Source organism: Triticum dicoccoides, chromosome 3B, assembly GCF_002162155.2.
Source record: "Triticum dicoccoides isolate Atlit2015 ecotype Zavitan chromosome 3B, WEW_v2.0, whole genome shotgun sequence".
Taxonomy (NCBI): domain Eukaryota; kingdom Viridiplantae; phylum Streptophyta; class Magnoliopsida; order Poales; family Poaceae; genus Triticum; species Triticum dicoccoides.
Genome location: NC_041385.1, coordinates 81,315,145 through 81,323,934, shown reverse-complemented (window position 1 = coordinate 81,323,934; position 8,790 = coordinate 81,315,145). Strand labels below are relative to the sequence as shown.

The following is an 8,790-nucleotide window of genomic DNA, read 5'->3' as shown; positions in this document are numbered from 1 at the left end:
ATACATTATTCAGGCATGCAACAGAAAAGACATTTACAACTTTGCTGCCAACAGAATTTAAGGCTGCTACTAGTAGTTCCTTGGATCAGCTTTGGCCATCTAGTTATACATCCCACCTCTACGAAAGATAAGATACCTACAGCGGACCTGACCCACTCATTGTGAAGAACAGTAAAGGGCGCAGCACATATATCTATCACAACCATAACTATTCAATTCTAATGCCGTCGAAATAATGAAATGACTATATAGAGAGAGTTTCAATTTGAAGCTTGCTGTGTTAGGCATGAACCACTTGCAGTAGATATAGTCTGATACTATTAATTAGCAAGGTATAGTTTCTGTCGAGCTTCTTTTGCAACTATTCTGAACACTTGTTTATTTTCAAGCTGGATAACATCACAAAAGCACACCACAATCCAGACTGAGATCAAAGTACCAAACAAAAAACATGGACGGAACCGAGCTATAGAGGTGGATGATTCACTTCATTATCACACGCTCACTAGTGACTAGGACATGCAAAGTATGTATCATGTCAGACAATGATAAGAAGCCAAGAGGAAAACTGAACACTCTGCTACATCTCCAGTCCTTAAACGTGCTACTGTAAATGATAATAAAATACAAGATTTTACAAACAATGACCCACCTTTCTTGCATGAGAACACACAGACAGTTCCAAAACCTTTGCGCTGCCTCGGCGGCCTCGTCATCGTAATGCCTAGTTTAAAGAAAATCCAAATTAGCAAGTTCAGGCATGAGTAAAAATGTATGTCAGAAACAAGCAGACCATAGATCCTTCTGACAACCCATGAGACCATTACCCACCTGCGAGGGCAGAGAGGAGCTCCAAGTCGGTCCTTGTGGTCCGCAAGCCCCTGAAAAAAGTTTTCTCCTAGTTACAATCAATTAATCATGAAGGAGGCACTTCACATCAGTACAACAGGTACATAAACTCTTGAATTATCATACTAGCGCCATGAACAATGTTTGACCTTAACTTAAATCAACCATATAGGAGATGCATCACGTCAGTATAGCTAGTAGCGAAAGAAGATTAGAGGGTCTCTGATTGATTTTGGTTTAACTAATGCACTATTGACTACTACTGCTACCAAGGCAAAAAGTAACGTCCACTGAACAAATGCACTCGTGTCCTTGATGACAAGGCGGTGACGGACTACATAAGGGAGCAAAAGGTGCTGGAGTGGCAAGCGTACTGCTTTAAATATAAGCCTTTACCATAACATAGCAAATCATAATTTGCCTCAGTAGTTAATGTGAAATGGGTATGCAACAGACAAGAACATATGTCCGACAATGATAAGAACCAAAGAGGGAAAAAATTGAACACTATGGTACATCTCTAGCATTTAAACATGAGAAGAGCATGCCAGGCTCCCAAACTTCTTCTCTATGTGCCACCGTAGAAGATAATGAACAGCAATATGTTAAGACCATCTCACCTCTCCAGAACCCTTGTGCCGCCTCAGTGTACTTGTCATCATAATTCCTAGTTTAATGAAATTCCAAATCATAGATTCGAGGCATAAGAAATACATTCTGCTAGAAACGGACAGCAGCGATGTATTTCTTAGAAACTCATGAGATGATTAATTACCTGCAAGGTTAGAGAGGAGCTCCAAGTTGACCTTTTGTGATCAGCAAGCCCCTGAAAAAGTTTTCTTGTAGTTAACAATCAGTCATCGAGGAGACGCGTTATCAATTTGGCCAGCAAGTAACCCTTGATTTATACTACCGTCATGAGTACTATTTGACCTTAATTTAAATCAATCACCAAGAAGACACATCAAATCAGTAGAGCATGTGTGTGTGTGTGTGTGTGTGTGTGTGTGTGTGTGTGCCACCTTGGTTAATATATACCATAGTTCGCATTTGCAGCAGTTGGCAGCTAAAGAAGATTAGAGGGTGGTTCTGATTTATTTGGTTTAACCAAGTAAAACCAACATGGTTGTGTTGGGACTTGGGAGAATTGATTGACCATTTGCAGTGTTGGTGGCTATGACTGTGGCCTGATTACGGCGACTTAAAAACGTGGCAGAATGTATGCAACAAATTCAAGAGCATCATATCAGTGCTACAAAGGCGATTGAAATCCCTACGTGATCCGACCATATGCACCATAAATAGGCATGGTCCACATAGGCAAGCTCCACCACTTTCTTTTTACCACCAGAGCATGATGTCTAAATAACAGGTCGATATCATCTGAATACAACAACAACAACAAGAACAAACCAGGCACATCCTTCCACCTACAACCCAAGCATAGAAACAAAATAAGACATGAACAACATTCCAATATAACAGAATTTATAGAATCATGGAAATAATGAACAACCCACAAAAACGACCAAGTGTATCGAGAGCATATTAAGCATGAGCAAGAAAATAGGGACGAGACTTATGTTTTGCTTGTACCTGATCATTGTTGTGGTAGATAATGATGGACCTCCTCCATCCCTATGAAGAGGAACAGATATCAAATGCAATTTAAAGTGGTAATATGATAATACAAACTCCTAACAGAGTAGAACATTGGATTCAAGGAAGAGCTCTTTTACTCCACTGTAAAGTATTGGGCATATCATTATACTAAACCTCCATCTATGCTTATAATTATTTTAGGGCTGCAATAAAATATCAAGGCTTTCAAAATAAACTAAGAAGCCCATAATGACAAATTTTAACAGTATAAAGTTAGATTCCGCTCGTACACCATCGCCAATGTCCACACATAAAGGGGAATTGTGTTCTGTGTCTGAATACTCAGAGGACATAAAAAGTTTTCATGTATCTATCAACGTGCTTCTTCAGAGACAAATTTGGCCGTGACTTATAAAAAGAATCTCTTAGAAATTGAAAGCTGATCTGGAACAAGTAACTAAACCAGCAGTCTTGTAGTAAGAGCGTAAGCAAATTAAAGAGGACTTTGTTTTCTTTCTGAAGATTTTTATATCTAACAGATCGAGCAGAATGTAACAAGTTAGAAGGAACTGTCCAACTTGAGTCTTTGTGAATAATATGACCTCTTTCAGTCTTTGTCTAACTTCACTGCTATGGTTTCCACCCTCAGAACCTTGCTTCCTTGGATGTAGAGGATAATGAGAAGAGAAGAGAAGAGGGGAGGGGTTACCTTGGGACTTGGAGGAGCAGCCGATGACGGGGATTTCTCCGTCGCCAATGGCCTCTTCCTCCTTCCTTCCTCCCGTAGGGTAGATCTTAGCCCTTCCTCCTTCCTGATAGGCTCGGAAGCTCCATGGCCTACCAGCAGCAGACGGAGGAAGCATCTCCGTCCAGGCCCTTGACGACCGTCTCCTCATGCACGGCCTAGCGATTTTCAGTGGCAAAATGGAGGTCAGTACAGAACACCATTCTGATCCTTCTAGCAGTGGTTGCTAACCTGGCGAGAAACGCTTCACCTTCACCTGCTGTTTGCAATGAAAAACAACAAGCATAAGCCAAAAAGGTAGCACTTTAAGCTTCAACAGACCAGAGGTCAACTATCAAAATATGTTCAAGCAAGTAATAGTAGAAATGACAAGATTTCGAGTTTGTGAACTGGGACACTGTAATCGGAATAGCTCTTCAAGTATAGTCTAACAATAGTACAATACTGACATTAGAACTGAATATATGCGCTAAAATGCAACATGGTATTTCTGAAATTCATAATCATAAGATGTATGTTTTCTCTAAAACTTGTGTAGAAATGCATCAGGTTCCATCTCCTTAAATGAGGAAAAATACAAGCAAACAGATACATTATCCATTACTTCTAACCCTACGAGCAGTTTTGAGAAATCGCGTGACACGCAATAACATGGGAACAAAAAATTCCAAATATTTGACATTTTAATGGAACGATATCATGTTTTGAGTTGAAAATCATGATGCGGTCACAATAAGAAAAGTATAATGCTTCCAGAAACCAAGGATTAGAATGCTGGGTAGCAGAAGGCAGAGGAACATGATTTTCTCAAATCATGCATGTAGCAGCATACAGGAAGTGTAGCACTTTCACAAGAAGTGTAATACTTCCACACAGATAAGAAAGGTATAATGCCCATCCGAGCTGCACTCCAACAACTGTAGCACCACAACCAATCCCAGCCATGCTTTAATTTAAATTATTATTTAATAGGTGAGCAGTAAAATTTTTCGCAGGTCCAATAGAAAAGCGCAGATGCAAGTATTGAATGAACACTCCAGATCCAAACAAATGAAGAGTTCTGAATCATGGCACAACAAAAGGGAATTCATTTACTCAGAGAAGAATAACTATCAGCCACAGGAAAAGAGCAGCGTGTCCATCATTCATGAATTTATGACATACCCAGACTAGAAAGTTTCAGTTCAAGAAATTTCTTCTTGGTCTGCAGAGAAGAACATTTTTTACAGTTAATAAATGCAAATTGACAAGTCCAACTTAATCACAGCGGTCTTTCAAATTAGGCACTGCCAATCTAAGTTTTCTATCTTTCTTATATTGGGGAATAATAAGGTGAATCTTAATCACTGACAGCCCTCGACTGAAATTCGAAAATGACTTAGTTAGACTTATTTGGTAAAACTAAATTACTAACTAAGATGCATATATCTACAGGTCATTTCATTTGTCTGAACGATGTAGAAAGCTCCATTCTTTTTTTACTGCCACCAACTAACCAGACAAACTACCAATCTCTGCTCCAGTTAATTACTACTGCTCCTCTAGGAAATACAGTATGTGGTTGGCAGGAAGGCACGAACAGGCACATGCTGCACATCCACCGTTCCACCTACAGGAGGAACAATCCTACTCACGTACATGATGGAACTGGAACGAGAATGTTACCCTGGACACCGGCTGTCGCCTCCTGTACCCTCGTGGCGTCGTGGTCCTGCTGATGTGCGCTGCATCGGCGTGCTCGGCCTCGCGGGTCGCAGCCATCAAATTCTCAGAAGCTAACATGGGACAAGTGCACAACATCAAAAAGGCCTTCAATTCTCAGTTGAAGTGAACCAAGGTACATAATGTGAAAACAGTGTGCAAATGCAAAAAAAAAGGGAGTGACTCCTAAACTGCAGTCTTTCAAATTAGGCGAGGTCAATGGTAAACATCGACGACTTTGCTCAATCTAGTTCACTGTCAATCTTACTAACTTGAGGTCTCTTATCTTTCTTGTATCGGCGAATAATAAGGTGAATCTTAATAATTGACAGCCCTCTTGACTGAAATTCGAAAATGAGTTTGTTCAACTTATTTGGTAAAACTAAATTACTAATTCACATGCATATATCTACAGGTCATGTCATTTCTCTAAATGATGAAGAAAGGTCCATTATTTTTTTACTGCCACCAACTAACCTACCAAATTACCAATCGCTGCAAATCTCTACATGCTCCGGTTGGTTACTGCTGCAACTCTCGGAAATATGTACAGCACTTGGCAGGGAGGCACGAACGGGCACATTCTGCACATCCACCATTCCGCCTACATGCTGCAACTCACGTACATGATGGAACTGTAACGAGAATATTACCCTGAAGGCCGGCTGTTTGGCGTGGTCACCTCCTGCACCCTCATGGCGTCGTGGTCCTGCTGATGTGCGCTGCATCGATCGGCGTGCTCGGCCTTGCGCCGCACCTGCTGGTCTGCTGCGTGGTTGGGGAAGATGAGAGGTCAGAGAGAGAGAGAGCAGGGTAGAGCAGAGAAGCAGAAGAAGAAGAGAATAGAGGAGGGATTCTTACCTTGTCGGAGAAGGATAGTGAGCTCGGGCGCCATGGCCACGGGCTAGGGTTTCGGGACAGCCATGGAGGTTGGACGGGGCGGGCGGCCATGGGGTTGGAAGGCGGAGGACGCGGTGGCGGTGGGAGTAGTCGTCCTCTGCCGGCGCGTGGTTGCCGCGGCCCGAGCTGCTGCGGAGGTGGATCTGGGGCATCCCTCCCTCTCCCTGGGAAGGGAAGGGAAGGGGAGAGAAGAGAAGGAGTCGGGAGGAGGAGAGGGCGATGTGGTGTGGTGGAGGGCTGGAGGAGACGAGGTCGCCGGTAGGGTTGGGGGAGAGGAGATCGGCGGCGGCGGCGGCGGCCAGCCGGTTTGGGTTGGGGCACTCGAATCGAATCGAATCGAGCGAGAGAGGAGAAGCGGATGCTCAGCTGCTTGGTTGGGTTGGGTCGGGTATGCTCCAGTTGACCCGTTGCGCCAAATGGCGTAGAGGCTCTTGATCCCATGTGTGCTTTGAAAATAAAACCATGTATTAATTGTTTTACTTTTGGACAAATAGTATGTAACAAATGAAAAATAAAATCATGTATTAGTTGCATCAATATTTTTTAGTAAATTAGCTTCACAATTACCATAACCGCGGGGAAATGAGTTATTTATATGAATGATTATGTCTACATCGTTCATATAGAAATATATTAAACGGCAGATGTTAAGCACGTGTCCATAGAAGCATGAATTGCATACGTAATAAATACTTATAACATAAAAAACATTACTTCTTACACACATAGCTTGGCAAGTCTTGGTTTAAAGAGGAACCTAATTATAAAATTGCATCTAGCTTCTGCAGCCACGGCAAGCAAAAGGAGCAGAATACAAGATAGATTGAAAGGCCCAGGTTCTAAAAACCCATCCTGATGGCTCTTAGTTTGGCAAGTCTTGGTTTAAAGGGGAAGCTAATTATACAATTGCACCTAGCTTCTGCAGCCACGGCAAGCAAAAGGAGCAGAATACAACATAGATTGAAAGGTATCTTGTTAAGACGAACCAGCCCATAGCATTTTGCTTCTTCTCATATGTAGCAATCATTAGCTTGTTCTTGATGGATCTGATTTTTGTCTTCATTTTCTTCTTGTTGTACCTAGCTATATTAAGCTCATGTTTTAGAGACCGATTTTCCTCCTCGAGTTTCTTCATGGTGCTGTAATTATAGTCTCTTATCTCTGTCTTCACTGTGCATTTAATGTACCCAATTGCTTCCATAGCAGCACTGTCTTTCTGACATAGAATGATCAACAGATTGTACCTCGGGAATAGCCATTCGATTCCTATCATTCCCAACATATGATGTGGGTGTATGGAACAATATTGTCACACACACCCTGCTGCCATCATATACTCTGGTTCGGTACTCGGCTGGTGGAAGGCCCAGAGTCTCTAAAAGAACATCCAACATCATCCTGTAAGGTATTTTGACCATCGCTGGTACTGCCTGTGGTTTTAAATAGATGCCACTGTTTAGAAGGGCAGCATGACAATAATACAGAGGCGGTATAAATTTGCGAAATAAGATAATTGGTTCTCTCCAGCAATGAAATAAAAAAAATCACAACCAGCGCAAACACCATCTCTTTCTACAGATTAAATGTTGATATACTGGAAACAATGTGAGGTAGCCTGACCCCACATTTTTTGGCTGTACATAGCTTTAGCTTCATTTTCAGGAGTTTTATCAAGGTTCCGATAGTAACGAGAGATCAGTTACATGATATAATAGCCCAGAAAAATTATGCAACGTAGGGAAGATGTGAGTTACTATTTTGAGGTCCAAAGGAATAAAATGGCTAAAATAAACTGTAAATGGAGTTAGTTGAATGCCGTGATAATATATAGGCCAATGCTAATATTAGGTTGTCTCTGAAATAACTGGGACTGGCTGTTTTTAATTGTAATCACTAACCTCAGAACCGTGCCGTGAATTCTCATATTGTTTGTACCATGCCACATATGAAGAAAACTGGCTGTGGGTTACTTCCATGCTTGCCACCTCATCCTGCAGTGTGCAGATATTAATTAGTAGGTTATGCAAGCTGTTGACATTTAAGAGAAGCACATAGCAAGCTAAGGAGAGGAATACTACAATGGTGAAAACTCGTTTTTTCCAGTTATTAATTAATTGTTTAGTTTGGTTATAAAAGAGATTTCTTAGGAATTCTGCACTTGTACATGTTCTGTTTGTTTGCGTCTGTCGTTCTGTATTTTATAATGCCTAGGTTGAACCTAATTGCAGTATATCATTAACAACAGAGAATTCTGTCAATCAACAGCAGAATATAGTATGAGCTGGGACCAGAAGTCAAACAATATGAGCAGTGGCGTATGGGCATGACAGAAATTACAGGCATTACAGCGGCTACCAATTCCTGTAATGCCTATAATTCCTGTAATGCCTATAATGCCTAGAATTGGTAAAGGAATCACTTTAAACATCGGGTTTGTTGGGGAGAGGAAGTAACCTCATCCGTCTGTTCTTTAGGCTGGTCATTGACGGAATGTTCTTCGGCTGGAGAAAATATGCCACGTATCTCTTCTGTGTCCGTTGGTAGCTGTTGTTAGCTCTAGTTAGAAAGAAAGGCACAGATCTCTAATCTAATTATCAAGTGGGAGGTGTACTCCCCTGTGATTCTCCTGGGAGCTGCTCCGGATCACCAGGTGCTGAAACGCGAAGGAGGGGAACAACAAATAGATGAGTACACCTCCCACTTGATAATTAGATTAGAACAAAAAGACACATGGCCTTCAAACATCACTATCTCACAAAAGCATCAGCATCAGCATATCCTCATACAAGCCACGGAAACTGACACGCGAACCATGCACAACCAACGCAAGATGAAAACACACGGCAACATTCATCGAGTAACCCTCACGCATTTCATCAAACACCTACTCCCTCCTTTCGGAATTACTTGTCTCGGAAATGGATGTATCTTTCTACGACAAGTAATTCCGAACGGAGGGAGTAATAGGCATGCACCCATAGAGAAGCAGAGGC

At 41.7% G+C, this 8,790-nt stretch overlaps 1 long non-coding RNA gene across 1 annotated transcript; it reads right to left on the bottom strand.

Moving 5' to 3' along the window:
• Positions 1 to 7,134: 7,134 nt before the first annotated feature.
• LOC119280857 lies at positions 7,135 to 8,338 on the bottom strand. Its single transcript, XR_005138195.1, has 3 exons — positions 8,252 to 8,338; positions 7,696 to 7,788; positions 7,135 to 7,227 (listed from the first exon to the last, which is right to left on the bottom strand). It is a non-coding gene; the product is annotated as an uncharacterized LOC119280857 (long non-coding RNA).
• Positions 8,339 to 8,790: the final 452 nt, after the last annotated feature.